Source organism: Lichenostomus cassidix, chromosome 7, assembly GCF_008360975.1.
Source record: "Lichenostomus cassidix isolate B80296 chromosome 7, HeHo_3.0, whole genome shotgun sequence".
In the NCBI taxonomy this organism is placed as follows: Eukaryota; Metazoa; Chordata; class Aves; order Passeriformes; family Meliphagidae; genus Lichenostomus; species Lichenostomus cassidix.
The window spans coordinates 6,372,024-6,396,849 of record NC_139488.1 but is presented as its reverse complement, the minus strand read 5'-3'; the positions used below and the strand labels follow the sequence as shown (position 1 = coordinate 6,396,849).

Here is a 24,826-nt window from a genome sequence, read left to right as displayed (position 1 = left end):
AGGAAAAAGTAGAGGTGCTGGGGTCCCTGGTGCTGTCTGGTGAATCCATGTTAATGGTGGATGCAGGCAGTCTAAAGTGAGTTCTTCCCTGTGAAGGAGCCAGGAGCAAACCCTTCTATGGAGAGAGCTGGTTTGAAGCCTGTGGGCCTATGGAGTGTTAGGGGGAGAGTTCAGAAACGAACCCAAAAGTTGCACAGCAAATATTTAATCATTAGCCATGCACAAATTATCAAAAGAGAAAATGAGCTTGAATACAAGTATTCATGTATTTGTTTAGTTCCTTACCCTGATAGTTGCAAATGGAAGGTGACAACTGATTGCCTCTGGTGGGGAAAGTCCTTCCAAAGGTCCTCCATGCACTGGAGAGGGATCACTGTTTGGTGGTGTCTTTGACACAGTGAAGTCCACAGACAGCTGCTCCATATTGTGACAGTTCCACTAGCTTTGTGGATGTCCACTAGCTTTGCATATAAATATTTATGAAAACAATATACTGAATTAGTAGGGAACAAAAATATTTAGAGGCCACAAGAAGTATATTGCACTAAACAGAAATAGCTGTCAGAGAGTTAACACAATAAATGTGATGGTAATAAAACATTGTTAGATATTATGGAATTAGAGCAAAGGGGACAAAAAGTAGAATAAACTGTTCTTTGCCTATTTATTTTTTTAAATGTGCTATAAAAAGTTTTCAAATCATAGTATTGTTACTTTTCAAAACACATATTTATAGATTTGGAGAAATTATAGTGACTTTGTCCCTTAAGTTCCCCTGCATGTAGACCTGAAACATCAGAGAAGAGCTAGAACACAAATACTGAATCATATTTTCCTTAGCTAACCTTGAATATCAGCCAAATACGTGCATTTAAGTGCATTTGGCTGGGTTTCCTGGAAAGCTCTGCAGCCATATATCTCACTGAGCAGTGTCCATCCCCAGCTTGTTCTGTTACTCACAAGGAACTCCCACCTTGTGATGCCCAATGGACTCCAGGAGATGTCCTCAAGCACTGGTTCCTTCTGTCACATTCTGGGCACATGATGACAGAAAGGTTTCCTTATTCCAGGGTTTCTTTCCAGAGTCTGTAGGCATTCAGCCACCAGGGGTACTTCAGAATCTGCAACAAGAATCAAATTCACAGCAAGAGATCTCGGGCTGAGATGACTTGAAAATTCCTGAAATTCTATTATTATTCCATGCATTATAGCACAGTGCAGTGACACTGCTCTGTTTTTCCTATTCCCAACTCTATTTAAAAAGGCATCTCCATTTGGCATAACTATGAAACTCTTTATCCAGATGATGCAATGCACTTGTTACAAGAGTTTAGAATGTTAGAATATCAATGCCTTCAAAATCTTAACAGCAAATACTTGTGGTAAAACTAGTTAAATTTCAGGTAATTCCAATATGTGGACTCTGAGCCAAACAGTCCTTTCCAGTCCAGGTCTGTATTTGCTGTGAGGTATAGCAAATATTTTCCCTTCCTTTTGTTAGTGGAAAATGACAGTAGCTATTTTTCATTTAAAGCTATTCACCTCTTCTTTTTCCCCACATGGATTTGCTTATAAGAGTCAGGTGTGCTCTAAATAGCCTGATCTAGCTGTAATTAAAAAGCTAATTAGAATGATCTGTGATTTGTGTAAAAAACTCTTAGAGAAGAAGGTTGAATCAGGAAGCTTTCACAGAAATAATTAAAATATTGAAAGCAAAACTACAAATATGCTAGTAGCAGAACTCTGTAAATGTGTTTTTGTTACAGACAACAACAGCACTACTTAATGGTTTTCCATTATATATCTTTTTATATTTATTAAAGATATTTTTATCTTTTAGCTATGTAAAGTGGGGTTTTTTTTTTAGAAATCCAAGTACTGACAGTGGTAAAATACACTTTTTACTTAAGTTCTAGCAAAATATTTTGGGTTTTAGAGCTTACTGTCTTTCCCACTACCCCAGTATTTCACCAGCACTGGCATGATTTTTTATCATTTTAAATAAAATCTTCCTTTCATATCTTAGTATTCAGCAAAGGCCTGGCACCAGCAGTTATCTACGTTCCTGCAAGATGCTTTCCTTTCCAGCAGCTATCTCCAAAGCTCTTGGGAACTGGAGGTAATGCAGCTCCAGCCTAACATCTTTTCCCAGCTGTGCCAGGGCTGCAGGAGCAGCTCAGGAGGGCACTCAGCAGTGCTCCCTGAGCTTCAGTTAAGCCACACTTGGCACAGGCAGGAAGGAGGTGCAGCCTCAGAGAGTTTAACTCATCCATTTCCTAGGCAAAGTTGTTCTGGCACTGGGGAATAACTGGCATTGCTGCTTCCTGCCAGGAGGAATGCTCGGAGCTGGTTTCTGGCTGGACTCTGCTTGCTGAGCTGTGCAATCTCTGACCTTCTCAGTCACTCCTTTATGCCTTTTAGTGCTGTAGAAATAACTGACAGGAGCAGGAATCCCTATCAGGTCCTACATGCAGTGGTGGCTGCAAGTTGAAAGCCAGACAAGTGTAAGAATTCATTCTATTCCTAAATTTAAGAATTCCAAAACCAGGCTCTCTTCTGTCACTGCAAAAGAATTGTACTTAAGAATAAAGAAAAATTGCATATCCATCTATTTGCAGACATTCCCCACTGGCTTTCCAGACACAGACATGCTGATGAGAGGAAAAATTAAGAGGGGCCTGGGCCTTCCTCCATTAGCATCAGTGGCCACAGCCCATATGCTTAGCAGAAAGGAAGGGATAGCAACTTCACACACCTTTCGTTTTCCTTCTTTAATTTCCCTTCTTTTATGCACAATATAATATCATCTAGCCTTATCTACAGTGATTCTACATGATGAATTCCTTCCCCATCCAGGCCAGTTCCCAACAATGGATGTCGAGACAAAGAAATTATTCCTATTTCTGTTAAAGCAGTATTTACTGTTAAAGGTATTTACTGTAGAAATAAATACTACCTCCTTTGTCTAGACTAATAGGAAAAGTTCCCATAGGTTTAAATTAAGTGGTTTGGATAAGATATCCAGACCATCCTAATAGTCTTGAAGTCAGCACAACCTTTTAAAAGTTTGAAAATACTTTTTTTTTTTTAATAATGTCTCCCTTGCTTGCACCTGAAAGCAAAAATATATTCATATAATGAGAGTGACTATCCTAGTAATGAACTGTAACTAAATTGTAGTTACTAGCGTGGGTTTGGATTAAATACAGGTGGGTCTTCACCATTAAATAAATAAAACTAAAGAAGCAAGTTTTCCCTTCTTGCTTCCACCTAATCCTTGAACTAGCATTGTTCTCATATTTACAATCCAGCAGCACCTCTGCAGTCTGCCCCTGGAACACCTTTCTGGCATGTTCCATTCACCAATTTCTTAACAACCACTATGAGACCACAGATTTGAACTCATTTTGCATTTGCCCAGCTGACTCTGTGCTCATTCTAACTCTCCTATATGGGCTCTGTGCTCTTTGTTTGAAGTCCTACACACTTCTTTTACAGCCCTTATTTGAAGCAGCCTCTGAAAGTGCATTATCACTTACAGGCAGGAAAAACATCAGGGTTAAAACTCCAGGTAGGGGTGTGTCCTCTAATCAAGGGCAGGGTAGCTGTGCATTCTGATGGCCAGGCTGTGTGTTTAGCAAGGGACACTCATAGAATCAGCATTTTCTTGAAGTCACAAATAATTGGCCTCTACTGGAGACTGTGAGTTACCACAAACGGAGAGAATATGCTCTGAAGGATATTAAAATACACAATGAAAAATCAAGTTAATGGTGCCTTCAGAAAACTGACGCCAAAATTATTACTTTTTCCTGGCCTTTTGTGTTAAGTTTTGAGATCCGCAGAACTGAAAGCTGTCATGTACTGAAATCACTATATGTACCTCTGCCTTTAGGGCACAATAGGAAAGAACAGAGAGGTACCTGGCAAAAATAGGTTCCCTTGTTGCTAAGATTAGAGGGTTTTTATCACTGCTGAATCATTGCAATCATCATCAGGGTACTGTAGTCAATCTCTTTTTCTAGACCCAGTGTGATTTTTACTAATGCACATAATGAACTGGCTTGATAATTACAGGTCCAAGATGACATTTCCTTGCATAAGAGAGATGTTTACATTTATAAAGGACAATGCTGGCAGGTCTCTCTGTATCATCACTTTCATACTCCATTTTTCAAGGGGCTCAAAGGGCATACTAAAGATACATGAAATATGATCCAGTATGTTCTTCTGAATGCAGAGAAAGGCCCAACAGACTTTTCCTCATATGAAGTGGAAATAACTGTTTAAAAATAGAGAACATTAGATCCCTTCACTAGCAAATGCATGGTGAGAGCAGCATGTTCCTATTTTAGTGATGACAGAAAGCACCATTCAACAACAAAAAATTTTTGTTTCTCCCCATTTGCTTTGAACTTGTCATTATATTTTTGCAAGCTCCCTTCCTCATCTGTAAACACTCAGCATGGTCATGTGATAGGAAATGACAATATTATAGCCTCTCCAACTACGTGTCATTAAAATCACTGCACTCTGCTTTGAGGCTCAAAGTTAACTCGTGCAGATGAGTCTGAGTGCCTCTGAAGTCTGCATTCCCAAGGAGCTCTGAGCCCCAGACCTACCCAGCCTTGCCGAGCTTCACCTGCCCTGCCAGAGCCCCAGAGAGCCCTGGGCAGGACCTGAACTCTCAGACATAAATAGTCATGACAAGATGCATTTTTACCTGTCAGTTCAGTGAAGGTCTCTGACCACCCAGCCATCCTGGAAGTAAACTTGCCCAGGAATCCTTTTTTAGCTGACACTGCCCGACACCGCATGGTTCTCTTCTTTTCTGTAAGCCATAAAGGAACATCTGCAAGAGAAAAGCTCCTTGAGACCTCTCCTGTGAGTTTGAACAGGGCCAAACACCTTCTGATCTTCTATTGTTTAAATATTTAGTTTATTTAGCTATCTTACCTCCTTTGAGTCTACATTGGCTCTGTTTTAAGAGCCAAGATGTTCTTTTCAACAGCTAATACAATTTTTAATGTTTTGTTGGGGTTTTTTAAATCTGTTGCAGTATCCATCAGCAAGTGCTCCCTTCATACACTGGCAGTTTACCACAATAGCTATTCCAGAACTCCCATTGTGAACACTCCTCCTCCAGAAAAAGAACAGAGTTGTGGAGTTTTTTACTTCAATTGCTTTATTTATGTTGGAAGAAAATATTTTAAACCATGAAGTATTTTTTCTGGACTATCTAACTCTGGCAGATTTCCAAGCACAGTTGTCCCATCAGTAGCAAATGGGGAAGTAAAACAAAGCTCTCCAGGACTCCAGGGCATATTTTTAATCTGTAAATCAACATCCTCTAGTATTAGGTCCTTGTTTAATACTTTTGTGCTAAAAATTACTCCTCTTGTCCTGTTGCCAGATAGCTCCATATCTGGTATGGCCCACCATTCAGCAAAGAGTCACCAAGAGCTGATCATTTTTCTAGGCAAAGACAAGTGAAGATATCTGGGTTTGTTGAAAGAATTAAAAAAAAAAATTTCAACAGAAATATTATATTTATAAGCCTTCGAGGTCTGTATCACTAAAATTCTGTGTGAGTGAATGTGTACTTTACAAATGCACAAAAGCACAGACATTGCAACCAGTGTTTGCAAGAGTGTTAAAGAAAGCTGGAAACTCATCCAATTCCCCTCTAAGTTTGGCTTGGTTCCCATGTAACTCTTCCTAACTGAATATATTTCAGCTCATCTGACATCAGAATTCTTACCCCAGAGGAGCCTACTTGGAGACAAAGAAACAAAGCCATTCCTTTCTGGATTGAGGTGGCACTCATTCAGCATGGTTACCTCTAACAGCAGCTGAATGCGTTGACCAACAAGCTTTCAGTCAGCCAAAAGCTCTAAGCAGTCAGATAAAAAGGGATTTGCAAATTGCTTTACCTGTGCAAGATTCTGGCATCTGATCCTTTGTCATTTGCCATGCTACATCCAAATGAGAGGAATAGATAAGAAGTCTGACAGAAATATGCCAGACCTGCACTCTTTGCTGGAAATCACACCCTTGATATGGGACAGGAGATGGAATTGCTGCTCTTGATTCCTTTCTTCAGGGTCTCCATCAGAGGTGGTTTGTTAGCACATGGAAGATCAGGCTCTAAATGGAATGGCAATAAAAGAAATGTTACAGTCTAAACTCAATTTCCACCACTCCAGAAGAAATACAGCAACTAAACTCCCCTCCAAGAAGATTAATCAACTACTTTTTCTTTTTTAAAGTTATTTACTAAATTATGGTTTCCAAATATTGAGGAAATAGTGAAGGAAATAATTTTTTACCTTTAGAACAAGTTGAAGTTATTAATTAAAAAAACTTATTTTACTATGAAAAAGCTCTATATTTTTTAAAAGGCTATGATAAAATATAGGACAAAATCAAAATAATTTACATATCAAAATCTAGAACATGAAAAACAAAATTCTGAAGTGCTAAAATTTGTCATATTCTTTTCTCTCTGGTCTCTTGTCATTAAGAACATATGCCTTGGGTTCATTTTTCCCTAACATTTTCCTTTTGTCAACATATCATTTCAAACACAGTAGATTAAATCTCTTCTCACCACAAATTGCTGGTGCAGATCCAAGTTTTTAAATCTGACTTGCTCTGTAGATCTCTCTCATGAACAACACAGTCCTACCTAGCACTCAGACCTGCTCTAAATGCAAACTCCTGCTTCCTACCAGCTGCTGCCTTTGGCTTCCAGAGCCATCTCTCAAAGGCTCTGTCTGGAGCTGTTTTCTCAGCTCCCTTCAGAAACACTATTTGAGCTCTAAATGAGCCTGGGACTGAATGAACTCTGAGGAGTTGTGCCTCAGGAGCCCCTGTCACTGCCCACAAGGGCACAGCTTCACAAACCACAGCTTCTCTGGGCAACCTGCTCCATGCCTCACCACACACATGGTGAAGAATTTCTTTCGAATATCTAATCTAAACCTGCCGTCTCTCAGTTTGAATGTCCTTCAAGAGATAATAACACACTGCCTTAGTAACTTTAATATTATTTTGGATTTTCTCACCTTGAACAATAATCGTAGATACTATAAAAATTGGTGAGTATAGCATTCATATTTGGGGCAAAATAAGAAAGCTGTAGGTTTCTTTCACATTTTCTGATGCAGAGAGATGCTTTAGGCTTTGTCCTTTTAGTCAGTGCATTGAAATCCTTAAAAAATTCGAGGTTTATATTCCATTTGTGAATCATGCTTTATAACTAAAACACTCATCTCTCTACTCTTGGAAATGAGAAGAATTTGCCAAGATAATTTTTGCAATAGGATTTTTGTTTCTTGTTTCTTTTCAGACAGTTTCAAAAAATGTGGCCTGTCCATGACTCCAGACTTTCTTTTCCCCAGCCCAACCCAATTAGATTACAAATAATTTTCTTCATCTGATCACAACAGCACTAGGATTTGCTTGTGTCTGTGATGCACAAACTGCTCAAGTCCAGTTTTGCTTACAGCTGGACTGTGCCAGTACTCTTCTTGGAAAAGTCTCTGCTCAGCTGAGGTTTACCCTTGTTGTCCCAATGACACAACCACTCAGATTGTGATATTCACTATCAGCAATTACATTATTCTTTAGCTACAGGCTGACATTCCTGTTTCTTTCCAATGTTGCCCTGTGCCTCTGGGATGATCTCTTCCCTCTTTTAGGTTCCTGAAGAACTCCCTGCACTACCATGGTGCTGAACACAGGGCAGATGGATCTGAAGTGCTGAGAAGTTGGCAAATCACAGTCTGCTGCAAGAGAGAGTCTAAAAGGCCACAAGTTTGTATTCTGCCTGTTTCTTTAAATTCGTACAGAAAACCACCAACTTTAGAAAAACATTTGACATAGCATCTTTCAAATCAGATTTTTTTAAAGAAGTAAAAATATTCCCCTTCTTACTTTTTTAATTGAGTCTGTTCATACAACACAGCCCTTTGAATGAATTTGTTCTCTCCTAAGTGAGAGCAAATTCATCTTTCCCAGCTAAGTGCCCATCCTTGTTCCTCCATATTTCTCCCCAGAATGATAAATGTCCCACTGTGGACACAGGAGTTCTAGGCTCTGCTTACAGCTTTCTTCATGCAACCTGCAGCATGGATACTTCACAGATCTTGCTGGCCCATTGCTGAGCATGCATGAAAAGCACATTTGACAGGCTGTGTATTTTTGGTCACAAAAACCACCAGAGGGTCCCTCTACTATAACTTGATATTAAAAAATACATTCTTTCCAACTTCCCCAATACATATGGTGAGCTTAGGTCACATACTCTCATGCCTAACACTCAAAATGGAGTGAAGATGTCTTGTCTACCAAAATGAAAATACAGCTCACTTTGACACTGAACTTTTTTGAACATACAGTATGAATGTATTTTTTGTGAATTTATATGTGTGAAATAAATCCAGTAAAAACCAGTGAAAAAAATTACCCATAGACATCCAAAGTTTTCTCCAAAGCCAGATTTTCTCTTAGGAATGATACTTCTGGTGCCTGTCATGCAATTTTGTGAATTTACTCATATCTGAATTTTTTCTTTCTCACTGACAGCAAGGGACTGTGAACTTTGAACAGGGACTGTGAAATGTTCTGAACGCTCTTCAATTGTTATCGTTATTTCAGTTTCTTAAAATCTATTAACAACAATCAGCAATTCAAATTCAGTTTCTCACAGTGAGCAGTAGCTGCCCTGAGGGCACTATGATTCCCAAGCTGGAGATTTTCTACTTGCTTGTCTCAAGATGGTCAGGAACAAAGGGTACAAGGCCCAGGGGCTGGAGGAATTTCCTCCAAACAGATAACTGAGCTATTTCTCCTGGAACTGCTATCACTGCCTACAAGGCAATGATATATTTTAGGTGATGCTGGAATTTTTCATTCTCCTCCTGCCCCCCATGACAGATGAACCTTCTGGGGTGAATCATGCTGCATTCAACATAGTAAGTTATCAAAGACAAGAAGCTGCAAATAAATGTTTTTCTTGCATTGAGTTCATATGCATTTTGTTGGAAGAGATAGAAAAGGAGTGCTTGATAATTGGATTACTGTGCTTCCTTACTGAAGTCACTTCCTGATGAGCAGCCAAACTAATTGGCTAAAATAAACGAGAGCTTGAATATCCCAGTCGTGGCTGATCACAACTGGTGCAGGATTATACTAGCTAAGACAACCTATGTTATTTACTTCTCAACAATGTATACCAGCCCAATGAAAACATTATGAATTTCTTATAGTGTTCAGATTTCTACATTCAATGAGGTAAAACCATTTACAAGAAACCACTGGCCAAGATCCTAACACGATCTTCAACCTCAACCCTTTTTATTTTCTTTCCCAAAATCAAGTCCTCACATGAGCACCTCTTACCCTGTATTTTCATAAAATATGTTTAAAACCACACGTACTTATAAGAAAATCCCAAGAAACACCAACTTTCATCTGAAACTCATGATGAAGTAACAAAAGATTATTCCCATGGAAATTAAAAAGAGGTTTAAGTTATGCTATCTATAGACTATAAGGCTAAGAAGTACTGAATATATTTGCAGGGCTTTTAAATATACCTTAAATCAAGAGAACACACAAACTCCAAATATCTCAAAAAGCATTTTTAAAAGTTTTATTAAAGCTATTCCTGCTGTGTTATTGGAAATAATTCCAATCCTCAACACAGCTCTTTCATGTTCTGCCATCATGTCAATGACCTTTTGTAGTCAATGCTTTGTCTTGTATAAGAAACCAAGCCAGAGAAAGTAGGTTTCTTTTTCCACTTTCCTAGTAACTACTTTTTCAATGTTATGACCTTAATTCAGAACATTTGGTTGCATTTTAAAAATGCTCATTTAGCTTAGAGCAATAAGCTTGAAAACCTTCTCAAAAGTTCTGCTGACTAGAATTGTTCTGTTTCTGCCTATTAGAGTGCTACACAATTAGGAATGATAATTAATCTGATGTTTAATAGTTATCAATCCTTTATTGGAACACCCTTAAATTAATTTAAGAACTTCTGTACTATGGGAGTTTATGAACTCTAGAGTGGAAGTAATAGGATTTACAAATGTTCTTTACCACATCTCTGACTCCCTTGGCCCTCTCCTGCTGACAAAGTGGCCTTTCTGGGCTTCCCACAGAGTTACACCAATTAAACTTCTTCAAACTGACCTTTGTAGAACAAGTGACCAGACTCTGTCAAGAAGTGCCTGAAGAGAGTATCCACATGCGCAGAACACTCCACAGTGGGGCTCCAACAGCAGTAAGTGTGTGTTTGAGACAGAACATCAGCATGTTAGTGCTCAGTACATTTCATTCTCATTGCAATCTACAATGCTGGAAACCCTCACAGGTTAAATGCAGGGCTTTGTTAATGACAACACAAATACAGGCATAGTGACCAGGCTGCAGTTGAAGGCAACTGGGGATCACTGCTCACTGAAGCCCTCTAATGATTATGACTCAACAGTTTTTACACAAATTACTCCCCACTAAACAAGTGCTTTCCTGAACTAAAAAACTGATACTCCATGAAGCAGCAATTCACTCGGATAAAAATTTTTTGGCAGAAAAATATTTTTAAACCTAAAATATTCATGCTTTTGGTATAATGGGCCTGATATCAAACTGTGCATGGAAACAAACACAGGCACTGAGCTTGGTACTGGAAACTGAACTATGAAAGAGGCAGTAATACGCAAAGTCAAGTTTGTTAAGCTTTATCTTAAAAAAGCACTTACTTTTGGTGATTACTCTGAAGGATGGAAAGGCTATTTCCAGCTTCTTCATGGGCTGTATCCTGGACCTGACCAGCTCTGAACTGGAAGCAGGAGGCTTGGGATAGAGAAATATCTCTGCCTTTAGCACGAATTTCAGGTCATCCCCAGCTGACTTGCACTGGCTGTGTCTCAGGGGTTTATGGTGAAAGCCTGTGGGCAGTTTGTAATGGTTGGGGGTATAGTGTCAATGGAGCTTGAGAGAGGATCACCCTGTTAGGATGCTGCAAAGTAATAAAGCATATTTCAGAGCACATAAGGGAATGACCAAACCCACCAAGAGATTTCATGTATGAACCTCTGTAGAAAGCATTTCCTTCCTAACCACATTTGGAAGTGTTAGTGATTTCACTGTGTATGAAACAGTGGGATATTGCCAGTTATGCAACAGGATATAAAACAATCTAGCAATGAATACCAACATGCTGCATTAATGGTGGACAAGGTGTGCAGGGAATTTTAAAACATCAAAAGTTAAAATATTCTGCAACCCACTTCATGCTTTAAAATAGATGAGCACTTAACATCACTGCACAGAAAAATGATTACTCTTAAATACTTTACCTTCTCTTCTAAGTTTTAGACCACTCTAAGACACCTTCAAAAACCCTATGAATTTAATTTATTAAGACTTCAAAGTAGATTTTAAAATATAGACAGTGCAGACTCTGTATGGCAAATTTTAAATGAGTTTTCTATTCAGTTAAAAGTACAGGGTGTAAATTTCTGTTTATAGAACACAATTTGATCTATGATATCATTGACAATCTAGTGACCACTCTGTCACACTGTGTACTGTGACTAAGAAAAAGGAACCAATCCAAAAATTTTACAAACATCCAGTGGCAATTTTCAAAATGACACTTCCACATTGTATCTGAATTACTCTGAGACTATTTCTATAAATATTATACGCATATGCCTGAGTGAAACAAGAATTGCAAGGTAATACTGTGCAATAAGTGATAATTACTAAGCATTTCTTCTACTTTCTCCTCTTTCCTTTACCCTCTTTCTTCCTAGGGCAAAAGTTCACAAACAGAGGACTGTCCCATCTGTTTGCAAGATGACTGTTACCATTTATGCTCTCAGCAACTTCAGTTTACAAATATTTGGCTGCTGTTAGAGATGATGTGCTTTTCATTGTTCCTTTTTTTTCACCCAGACTGAACTCTCACACAAAACTCCACCTTAAGAGTGATAATCAGTGCTTAAATAAGTAATTATTTTATATAAGGATTTATTTTTATTTTGTAATATTCAAAACTCCATAAAGTTTCAGGACTACCTGCTGTAGCAATCTGGAGAGGCACTGTTGCTACACTGAATGGTTCACACTTTTAACAGAAAACAAACTCCCCCCAACACCACCCTCTCTAAAAACACAAACAAAGAATGAAAAAACCCAAAAAACAAAACCAAACTAAAACAAATACCTACAAACTCAAACAAATAGAAAAACACTAAGGAAAACCTGAAAAATTCTACCCAAAATTACTGTAACTCATTTTTGATACTCTGGTCAAGCTAACAGTAATTAGTTGCTATCTTGCCCTTGGAGAAAAGCCTGTAGGTATGCAGCCAAACACACTGAAAACAGTGTAATCTGAGAGGTTAGAAAGAAAGGAGGAGGATCCTGTCTGCCTGAAGGGCACAGCAAATGCTATTTCTGACAACACTGTGCCCACCTGGACCTGGGCTGGCCAGGGCAGGCAGAGCAATCTGTCACTAAGTTTGTGCAGCCAGAGCCTCCAAAGCCTTTGGGCTCCACAGAGCAGCACCAAGCAACAGCACAATGTGGGGGAGATGCTCCAACTAGAGAGGGAGAAAAATCCCCAGCTAGCATGCTCAGCACCCAGTGAGTGCATTTCAAGATGGAACACACCAACATGAGGATCTATAAGAGCATATATGACACATTTCTTTCACATTAGTGGAAACATCATTTGGTGCAGAAATTATCATAGTATGTCTAAACACCAGGATATGAACCATACCAAAATAGCTTCTTTGGTACAGAACATCAGAGCAAAAAGAGGTTGCTTTGGATTGTTCAGGAAAGGGTCTAAAATGTTCAGATCAAATGTACTGATCAGCTGATATTACCAACCAACATGTGAAAGGCCAGAGCTAGTGCCTTTACATTAACCCTGCTGCATGTACATGGGGATTCCAAAGGATTTGATTCTAGATATATGTAGTGCTCAATATATCATGAGACCCAAATAAGTATGAACAATTTCTGTCAAAGAATGACCAAAGAGTGTACACATAACTCTGAGCATCTCCCTTGCTGTAACCTCATTGTGGATGGAACCACTGTACATTCGCAGGCTCTCAGTGACTGTTGGAAACTCACCAAGTTAGCTATGGAAAAACAGGGCTTGACATGCCATATAAAACTCTTAGCCCTTTTTTGACAAAAGGCAGTAGTGTTTGCTAGATGGTATTTTTAGCAACTGAATTTCAGATTTTTAGGTACTAAGAACTTTAAGTGAAGTTTTCCCAAGACAGAGGTCTAATTGAACAAAAGTCAAGGTGAATTTTCATTTGCTATCCTGCTTAAACAGGAAAATGTAATTTTAGGTGATCAAGACTGATCTTCCAGCATCTGACAATTCCCAAGTCTCCCTTCAGAATTCATTTAGAAATATGCTGGATGTCAAATACTAAACCAACTGGAAACCAGCTGTAGAGGAAAAGGGAATCCAGGAATGCTGTGAAAAAAACCCCATGGTTTCTAAACTTTAATTTCACCACTTGCTTTTTCAGCAGAATTATTGTATCAAAAATATGCACTTCTCAAACATTGCAATTTAACTTTGGGACTAATTTCTCTTTGTCAAAAGTATTTTTATTTTGTCCAAACTCTGCCTGTTTGCTGAAGAAGAAATTCTTAAGCCTTCAAGATTTTTTTCCAGGAACCAGAAAATATTTATGTTTTTGGAAATTCAAAACTGTCCAACATAGAATTCTCAAGAAAAAAATTATTTTCACTGCTTCCCCTGAGTTTTTATTAAGCAATAAATTCCACAGATAATTTTTTTCCTGATAACAATCAAAGAAGAATTTATAATCTTTGTAGATCCAATTAATAAAAAATAAGGGCAAGAAGAGCAGTGTACAAAAGAATTACAGGATCTCATGCACTGTTACCAAAGCACGTAGTCCATTAATAAATGTGTTAATTTACTATTTAATTAGTTATTACAGATGTGGGGAGAATAGGACTCAGATGAGTAACCTGAATGTTGGAGTAGTTGATGAAAATGTTGTCAAAGGCTGGAAGAAAAGAGGAGACTTGTTAGGAAAAATCCCCAGTGGCAAATGAGATTTTTGATAGTTGGGCAGGAGTTGTGCTCTCAAATACACCCAAAAAATGTACAGTGGGTTATTGCTTGGATTATTGTTTATGTTACCCAATGTCAGGCATATTGTCAACCCCAGAAGCAGAAAATTGCTAGCAATATTATCTCCAAAAATGTGTGCATTAATCACAGTGGTTTTGAGTTATAAGCACAATGATTTCTTTTGAATCATTCATTCATTCATCAAAACGACTGGGAATTCTGTGAGGAAGAAAAATTATACCAGTTCAACTTCTGTCGTTTTTCACCTTTTCCTAAATAAGTAATTTTATTATTCTTCTTTTTCCCATATTATCAGATTATTTCCAAAGCTTAAAACAACTTGGCAGTTCTACAAATATTTTTCTGTTTTCTTAACATTTCCGTATTTACTTTTTCCATGCATTAGGTTTTTGAGCAGAGGTTTCCCAGCAAATTAATAAAAGCTATCAGAGTCCTTTAAAGGGAAGTAACACATAATGCAAGCTGGAGGGCTCAATTTTGGAACCCTTTATTGAGCACATCCTTAAAATAATTGATCCTATTGATTCCAGAAACAAAACTTTGCTCAAGTGATGGCTCACTAGTGTGGAAAGGATTAAAAAAACTGGGAGCAAAATGCTGAAGATTAAAAAGAGGTGAACTACTAGGAATAGTAAAAACAGTAAAAGATGAAATATAGCCTGATTTAGGCTCATCAATCATATTATTTACGTAATTATCACACTTGTATGTTTATGAAATATTGCCAACACATGCAGCAAAACTAGCGTTTTGTTGTTTTTTTAATACAAATGCACACATTTACTTTAATTCATCTTTTCTTACTCCTTAATTTACAATTAATTTATGTTTTTAAACCTTTTCTCTACAATCCTGATATTTACAGCAACTATTACTACAGATTCATAATAAAACTTTGATAAAGCAACTCAGAGACATAAATGCTTCATTCTGCTGAAATCTCTCTCTCTGATCACAAATCAACAATTTCTTTAGCAACAAATCCCTGCTTCTTTCTGCTATAATCTACAACACATTGCTTAAATCTCAAGGTATTTTCCACTTGTAAGAATACTAATCCTTGAGTAGATGGATATTTTGCCTGTTGAAACTGTTTCACTTTGCAGAAAGGATTAAAAGAGTTTCCATAAATGCATGAACACTTCTATTTTGTCATGGAAAGGAGAGAGAATCCTAACCCTCCAACAAATATGTTGTAAGGTGACCTGAATACTTCAGTGAATACACTTCACCTTTCTGCTCAGTGCAGGATGCTTTGAGAGTGACAAGAGTTCAGGATGGCAGCCCTCAGAAGAGCTAAAACTCACTGCCTGGGCTCTGATTTACATGATTAAAATCACAAGTGCTTGGAAGCCAAGGCATAATTTTTGGAAATCATCAGAAGCTTTACAGCTGGTTTAGGTCACTGTAGTTCTATATCAGTTACCTGATTTACATCAAATTAAGTACTTAATCATAAAAAATGTGGATAAAAAGATCAACTTATTCCAATTCAGTCTTTGTCAGTATAAGAGTATTTACCTGGTTATTGTGATTTCTTTAGTTCTTTAGCTTTTACAGCAGCAGCTCAGTGCCCCACTGCATTAGCTGTGCATATCCAGAAGACTTTTCAAATAATCTAAAAGAAAAGTTAAAATTATAAAATTATTGCAAAATTTATAGGAATTTATATACTGCTGCAAACAAGAGAGTTGTTAAAAAATCAAGAAGAAAGAAATATAAAACTTCACAGGTGATTCCTCCTGCTCATATTAGGTTGCCATATATATATGGAAGAGATGAATCTAGCTTGGAGCAGCAGATTTGAATCTTGAAGTTTTGATCAACATTGCCATAAATATAATAGTTTAGGAAAATTCTTTAATAATTATTACCATTTTTAGGTCATATAAATCAACATAAGTATTTTGTGATTAATCCTAAACAATGAAGACCCCTATTCTTGAATAGCAGAGAAAATATCTTTGAGAGGAGCTGATGGAACAGGGTAGAAATTGAACATAGGCAACTTCACCAAAATTGAGCTACTGCAAATAGGTTCCTACTATGGTCTAATTTCCATACAGTGGACAGGCAGAAGGGAGGGTTCCTGACTGGCAGCTCTCTGGCTAATGCCACAGAGTGGTTTTTAAAATAGGCTTTACATCTGTTTTTCAAAGAGGTATCTCACATCTTCCCCCTTCACTGCATGAGGACAAACCAGTCAGCACATCAAGGACTCAGCTTTAGCAACTTGGTTGTCTTCCTTGGTTGAGAACCTTGTTCCACATCTCTTCATTGATTCCACAACCAAGTATCCAGCTAAGCACTGAGTGGAACTCCTGGGGCTACAGGATGGTTTCTTCTCTCTCAGTGCCAGCCAGCACCATGTGGGATGGCCACAAGTATGTTTTAAGTAGGTTGTTTCATTGCAGTAACATTAAACAACACAGAAAAAAATCTCTCTTCTATTCCTTACCTTCGTGGTGTAAGAAAACCTTTAGAGCCATATTTAAATGGTCAAAGTTTTACCCACCTGCATATACCCTGAACATACTATGTTCATTCCACAGTGCTTGGCTGAGAGTAGCTGATGAACCAGATTGCTAAAGAAAACAGAATATTCAAAACCAGATTTAGGTATAGATGGTGGGGTAAGAGCTTCCTTACATATCCTAGTATGTTCAAGTATCAGTTTAACATCCACAGGCTTGTTACACTAAGACATTAAACTAATGATGTTAAGCCTGACTTTTTCAATGATATTTATTTTGATTTGGGATTTTTTTCTTAGACACAAAGAACTATGCAATTAAGAATGTAGCTCCAGTGCAATATTAAATACTGAATTATTTGTATTAGACAAATATTGTCATTAAAAACCAGGCTAGAAGTCAGGTTTGCTGAAATTTAGTTATTTTACATCACAGAGTATTTAAATTGAAGTATTTTTCCTGGCTTATTACAAAAACAAACTACAGAAGTATGAGGCTTTCTCTTGTTTTTTAACCAAAGAACTGCCAGAGTTGTTCTAATTTTAAATATTTTGAAAGAGGTTGATTTTGATGCAAAGAGGTAGAAATCCATTACCAGATGTCACATGTTCACATCACTTATTATAGGGGCTCCTTCTGCTAAAATATTTCAAAATGAGAAGTTCAAGGATTTCCCTACGAGATTGACAAAATGCCACAAGACCAAAGCCAGCTAAATTCAGCTTCCACAGTGGTAGAAGCTCTACTCTTCAGTTCAGAATGCTTTGGAGCAAACTCCAGCAAGGAAGCAGACAGGTTTTATGGTTTCATACTGAAGCCTCTGAACTTCTCTATATGCTAAAGTTTTTACAGAAAATATTTTGACAGAAGTTGCTTTACAGTGCTGGGTCACTCCCACATATCTGCTAAAATGGGTATTAGAGGCAACTGACAGCAAACTCAGGATTGAGTCCAGGGAAAATGATGCAAATAAATATCAATAAAGGTAACCATATGCACAAAGCTAATTTTTGGATGGCACATGTCCCAGCAACAAATATGGTAACTTCCTGAATTCACCTGCAGAAGAAAGAAGGAATTCTCTTTTGATAGAATGACCTTGAAATGATGTATTACCGCATTCATCTTATAGTCTCCTCAATGTTCTTCCCAGTGAATTACTGTGTTCCCCCAATTTATTGCTCCAGAACTTTGCTATGCTTAGTGTTGTGCAAGGACAAAACAAATGGAGAGCTCCTGCCCTAAAAGCTTTAATTACCATGCAGATGGAGTCTCTGCTGGAAGACAATTTTAAGAAAATAAATTTATAGTCCCTCAAAACCAGGGGGTTTCCCTGGGGGGTTTCCTCCTTTAAAGAACAGTAAGCATTTCTCTTTTCTTCCCCAACCCCCTCCCCACTGCTGTTAAATGCATCTCTGAAAACTCACATCTCTGTCCCGAATTTAACAATTTATAGCTCTGCTACTTCATGTGGAATAACCATACAGCCTGCTTCTAAATTAAGAACTTCTTCAATTATCTTATTGCTAGCTGCATCTAAGTAGCATTTAAATTAATGAGAAGAGCATTCATTAAAGATAGCTTAGGGATATGTCTGGGAATACATAATGTGCAAGCTCCAGCTTTTGTCATGGTTACTGTACTAAGTCCCACTTTAACCCCCATTTCTACAGTTCGTACCGTTCATCCTTTTCTACACCTTCTATGGAGTTAAATAGCATAGTTCTTGTTCTTTTCTTTTGTGATTTCTAGTTTGCTTTAAACATTGGTTAGTTTAATTTTATGTAATTTGCTTTTACCAAGTTCTGTATCTCTCAGGCTAAAGTCTACCTAATTCAGCCTCCAGCACAGCTGAAACTCTAATTCACAACTGGAGAATGTATTTTATAGAGTTAAACTGTAAGAACATTCCCCTAGGACATGTGCTGCTATATCACCATGGCTGGTTTTAAAGGAGGAGATTTCTGCAGTACACACTAGATAACACTAAGTCCAAAAACCAGACTTTTGCATATATATTTTAAACAATTTTAGAGGCAACAGATTTATTTTTGCTCCTTCAGACTTAGACCATATGTTTCAGGGGCAAATGTTAACAAGGAAATGTTCTTTCTGCATAGAAAGAACTGAAATCCTGTGCAGCATTTTCTGGTGCTTATTCCCTGAAAAATAAACACCAGTGTCTTCTGACATGATATAGTCACTTTGGTTAGGAAGAAGTATCGTAATAGTGGTGACACATTGAACCTATAAGTAATTTATAACTAGTAAGTTACACTATTGATTCTTTTAAAAAATACTGTTATCTTGGTAAAACTAAGTAAAATATACAGTGTGTATTTCATCAAATCCGGGCTGTTAAACAGGTAGCCCTCATTTATTTGTCCTGGAGGAGAGAAGAGCAATCTGTTTTAATGCTCTGCCTGGGGAGTCAGGCAGTCTGGATTCTGTTCCCAGCTCAGACCTAAACCATTAGTCAAGTCACTTCATTGCTCTGTTCTTCATCCCACATTCTTAAATGAGATAATAACATTTCTCTTATTATTTGGTCCCTTCCAAGTATAAGTTCTCCATGACAGAAGCTCATTCTTACTATATATGTCTAACTCTCCTGTGCCTTGGATTTTGTTTGGGTTTTCTAAATGATTCCTTGTTTTACTAATAACAATGGAATTCATTGCAGTATGCAATTTTAAGGCTAAAACCGCCAATAAAGCCCCTAAAGGTGCCTAAATAAGAAAGAAGTAGAGACGTATAAAAAAGGTAAGCAAAGAAAAAGGAGAGAATTTTAAATTAGAGAAAAATCACCTTCTCATCAGCATGTTTATCTCTTTCAGTAGCAACTTAGCAGTCAAAAGCATCAAAGAGAAGGGCAGTAAATCAGAGTAGATTATGCTCTGATTCTTCAGAACAATAAGGAAACAGATTTATACTTTTAAAATTTAAAATGTTTAAATAAACTTTTTTTTCCTTCTTTTTCCAAATTCTGCACCTGCTTTCCCTTTGTTTCTTTGTTTTGGTTCTTTATTTGTTTTTTCCTGTTCTCCAGTGAGTTTTGCTTTGGCTAACAATAGCTCTCATTCAGGCCCTTTTGTTTATCCTTTCTTGGTTACACATACTACAAACAAACACAAAGTCATATTCACTCAAGAACACATTCTCAGAATTGTCTTCATCATCTGGTTTTCTTCAGAGAATGTCCACTTTTGCTTCAGTGAACCCTAGTGAGACCTTGCTACCTACACTGAGAACCTGTAGTGAATTGTGGACCCCTCAGGATACATGGGAATCCTAATCCTGCTTGCTGTTAATATATTTTTATTATGGATCCTTTCAGTAGCCATAAGAAACATCAGACAGTGCACAAAAAATACTGCTGACTTCATGGGCTAACACTCCCAATAGGAAATCTCATTAAAATTAGTGGAGGTTCCAATTAACATCTTTCATTAAACCCTTGTTCAGGGGATTAGTAGAGGTGTATACATCAGCTATTTTTACAACAGACACGCTGTTCAGAATAAAAACCAAGGCAGTGGAGTGGCACCTGATCTGCATTCTGGGCCAGATATTCCCATTAAGGATCAGCCTTGCAAGGCCTCAGCACAAAGCCACTCACAGGTATTGTGGTTTCATGCAGGAAAAAAAGGCTCATGTTGGTCCCTGTGTGCTGACAGATTATTCACTCAGTTTCTCAGGCTGCACAAGCACGTAGGGAGGAGTTTTCCTTTTGATGAAGAAAATAGTCAATCCACATTCAGAGCTGGGACTCTCAGCTTGCAGTTGGACTGACTTCAGCATATATTCTACTGCTTGCTCTGTTATCCTACTGACCCAGCAGCTTTCCTCCCTGCACCTCTGTGACTGAGCAAGGCTCCTGCCTCACAGAGCACAAGCTTCCTGTCTTTAGAGACTACAGCTTGGAATTGGGAAGATCTGACTTATGCCCTCGTGCCAATTTAAGTGCTGCCAATGCAACTTCACTGCCATGCACTGAATAGAAACACTGAATGCAAATTGAGGTGAGATCAGCACTTATAATGACAGGATACAGCCCAATGCAGGAACAAATGAACTTGCTAGCTAGAAATTGATTTTAAACACAAGCACAACACATTTTCTTTGTCCAATATCAACCTAGGAGAAGGAGGTTTTTGCTTACAAAGCAGTGTTTCCTAATAAGAAACTGTATTTATGCTTTATTACCCCTGCTTTTCCATGGGATTTGCTGCCATAGCTTACATATTGTGTGTGTCCCCCATGTGCAAATGCAGCGAGAAAGGAAAAAATTACAAAATCTAAAACTAGCCACAAAATGAAAAATTATTGTTGCACAAAACTTGTTGAAGTTTGTTTTCTGTAGCAATAAAATCATTAGTTCCTCTTCCAAAACTTAGAATACAAACATAAAAAATAGAGAGAGTACAATAAATACTACAGAAGAAAGATATAATTCTGGGGGAAAAGTATTAGTTCTACCTAATGCAATGAAGAAATTGAGAGCAGCACGTTTTCAAATGAACAGCTGTTCCTCAGGATAACTCAGGTGAACTCTAGTAGAGATTCCAAATTTAATATCAATTCTAGCCATTACTGTTCTGGTCTAGTACATCTCCAGAGTGAGGAGATGGAGGCAAGAAAAGCTGGAGCTGTTGCTTCCACAGATTTAATTCTGTTTCTACAACTAGAAAGAAGATTTATCTCTCTTCCCAGCCTCTGTATTGGCTTTTCACCTGCCCTAAAATGAGAGGAAAAAAATAAAGAGGAAAAAAATGCCACAAGATTTTAAAAATTAAAGAAACACACGTGAAGATATTCATAAAACCTGGTCTATTCTACTTAGGAAGTTTCAGACAACACGTAAAAATTGGTTTAATGTGCAGCCTCACTCACTTCTGACAATTAACATCTCTAGCATTTCACTGCAATTCCAATTTGAAATGTAAGTTTGTATCCATCATAAGAAAGTTGACACTATTATTTGAATTTAACTATTTGACACTATTATTTGAATTTGAATTAACCTAGATTATAAATTCTAATTAGTTTGCTTGGTCTTCCTAGTGAAGGGAAAAGTGCCATTTTCTCTGCATATGATATTTTAATGGAAAACACAGTATCTTAATATTAAACATATTATGCTATTTTTAAAGCTGTAGGACATGTAAAATATTTACTTCAAAGACAATAAACTACTGTAATATGAAGTTCAGAATGAAACAGATTTCCCCTTGTTTTAGTCACAAGTCAGACTAAACCTGGTTCCTTTGAAAGTTGTATTTATTTGAATGAGTTCAATAATTTCAGGAAATTTTGCTCAAATAGTAGGATTTTCACAATAGCAAAGAAGTGCCAAATATTGCTATATTTTCACATATTTTGTTGCCATAATTTCTTGCTTGGATATGTTTTTTTCTTAATCTTTAATGTCCCAAATGCCTTTAATGCCTTTGAAATGACACAAATACTCAAATGAAGTTCTAATAAGCCTATAAAAACTTACAATGCTAATACATTACTCAGAACAACAGAAAAAAGATTTTCTGAAACAAGAGTTCAAAGTAATTCTATAGAGATTAACAGAGTTTCATGGGGGAAATATTCCTTCCCCTTTTTTAAGCACAAGCTCTGTATCTGCTTTGGGCAATCTCAACAAACTACCCTTTGACCATAATTTATGATAAAAGTACCAGCACCATGGAAAACTATGATCTTTTTCTGTAAGAATTACACAAAACATAAAAATCAGTTTGAGAAGGGCAAGTCATATATGTGTGGGTGTTGGTGGAGAAAGACAGAGCCTGGAGCAGCATGCAGAAGAGGCTTGCTGCAGAAACAACTTGAAAAATAAGTTTTTATTAGATTCATTCACTTAGTATATTTAAAACTTAGTATGCTTTAAACTCATGCTTGTCCCAAATCAAATGCAGTTAAGGTTAACATGAATTTAAGTCCAGTTGTAATAAGAAATGCTAGAAACAGAGGAGAGCAAAATCCCAGAAAGTGACTGAAAAATCCTAATTGTGTGCAAGCCAATAAATGCAGGGAATTGTTAATGCCACTGCAAGAGGATTGTACAACTGAAATTGCAGGAAAGGAACTGGCACAAGAGGAAAATAAATCAAAGGCTAAACAAAACCTTTCCATAGAAGAAGAAAAAAGAAATTAATCTAGAAGCTGTCAAGGAACTTGGAGAATGTAATGTACTGAATGAGGCAATGCCACAAGGAAACAAATGTGGAAAGAGATAAGAAAAGTGATGAAAATGCAATAGGAAAAGCGTCAAAGAATGACATAACTGATGAAGTCAAACAAGAAAACATGGGCAATAGGATGGGACATATGTCAGTTGTGAGATCATCAGTGAGTGCTGCAGATCCTTTTCATATCAAGAAGGAACCTGCCCCAAAAGCAAAAAAGATTTTCCTTACTTCTCATCCAAGTGTTAGAGAGGCACATACATTGTATCTATTTGTCCAAATACCTGAGGAGTGGTGCTCTTCAATTATATGGCAGTTGTAACATCTTAATGGAAGGCTCTGCATTCTGAATAAATGATTAGTTATTTAGAATCAGAAATACTAACAGGGAGGGAAAATTTAGGATCTGGTTTGGGATGAAGAGCTGATATTGATGTTTTATAAAGCCAGGAACAAACTAAATAACATAACAGTGACCCTGTGGAAGAACTGTATCATGTCAAGTCACTCAAATTTCAAGCTGAGGTAGGAAATACTCACTTTTTGTGCTGAAACCAGAGTGGTTTCTACATTTACACAAGTGACAGATTTCTGTATCCAGCTCCAGAACATCCACAGTTCAGAGCAGCTTCCTCTTCACTTCCAATGCAGTGTTCACCTAATGAAAATTAGGAATCAGAAATTAAATGTTTGTTCTCTGATTTAGTCATCAGCTTCATAACATTGTCTAACATACACTAACAAGATCTGAGTCCTGCAAAATATGATTAATGCCATTTCCATTAGCAAGGAAAGAAATACAGAGGTAAGCAAACACAGAGTTTGCAAAACTACCAAGTCTCTACTCCAATCACGGCAGTTCAAAATCGCATCTCTTCCTTTCAGCTTCAGCAGAGGCCACCCTGTTTTCGAGTAAAGAAAAACATGTTTGTCAGGGTGGAATGGTTGTTACTGCCCACCTTAAATGAGCCTTTCATTCTGTCACTTCTTCAGGGTGTGTGGATTTTGTGGTAGATTATCCTGTCTAGAGTCTACTTTGAGAACTTAATTCTCAGGCAAAACTAGTGCCATGAGCACTTTAGCCCTTACAAATGTAAGTTAATACTAAAAGCAAGTCTAAATCTTCTTTTTATCTTCTCAGAAATATAATTGGAAATTTTTTACTTTGAGCTGCACACACTAATGTAGAGATGTGAAGACTTATTTTTGCTTGGTTTATTTCCAGTAAGATTAACTTTGATGGGCATATGCATCCCCATAATCCTGTGGAATAAAGCTCCAGATTAGTCCTGCAGTTTTGTTAACTCATACAATAAATACACTGGTGTTTTGGAAACAGAAAGGCTACTGCTTGGCTTTGTTTAAAAGTCAGAACTAATACCAGACAATTGCAATTGTCTTTAAAGAAAGCAGAGTTCCTTCAGACAAGAGTTATGATGAAAAAGACAGTGGAATTGGAAATCTGTAAAAAAGGCAGAGTAATGAAAAACATATTTTGCAGAAAAGAAAATTATTTCAAGTCACAGAAAACTGTTTTTCATTAATTTGTATTTTATACATTAAAAATGTCTGAAAATGGTATCATTCATTAAAAATGGTGGGCTGAATTGAACTTAAAGTAGCATATTACTTTCTTTTAGCACATGGAACTATGCCTTGAAATTGTCTTGACAACACATCTGTATATTCAGATTGTCTGGTTTACTGGTGAAAACAACACAACACATGACTTCCAATGCTGCAAGCTGGAGCTGTGTGCAGTCCCACCTCTTTCAGCACTAGCAAAGGTGCTGAAGATAAAAATGATTTTCAGAGAAATACACATATGTCCCCAGTGTGTTCTGGTTGGTCTGTCACTTGCAAACACCATAGATCCCAATAAAAACAGCGAAAGCTCAAGAACAACTATCAGCTGAAATTTGGCATTAGAATGAGATACACTGAAAAATATCACATTTGTTCCACCTTACATTACC

The 24,826-nt window shown here is 37.3% G+C and overlaps 1 long non-coding RNA gene across 5 annotated transcripts in view; it reads right to left on the bottom strand.

Annotated features, from left to right (window-relative positions):
* Positions 1-762: 762 nt before the first annotated feature.
* LOC146434437 (uncharacterized) overlaps positions 763-24,826 on the bottom strand; it is a 127,925-nt gene continuing 103,861 nt past the window's right edge. For 2 of the 5 annotated variants that reach the window (XR_014853383.1, XR_014853379.1), the window contains 7 exons: positions 23,391-23,508; positions 16,692-16,761; positions 15,698-15,794; positions 5,934-6,147; positions 4,724-4,852; positions 4,076-4,282; positions 763-2,423 (listed from right to left, as the gene is read on the bottom strand). This is a non-coding gene — a long non-coding RNA (uncharacterized LOC146434437). Of the gene's footprint in view, positions 2,481-4,075; positions 4,283-4,723; positions 4,853-5,933; positions 6,148-15,697; positions 15,795-16,691; positions 16,762-23,390; positions 23,509-24,826 lie in introns of all 5 variants that reach the window. The other 3 variants (XR_014853382.1, XR_014853381.1, XR_014853380.1) reach the window with 3 other exon arrangements.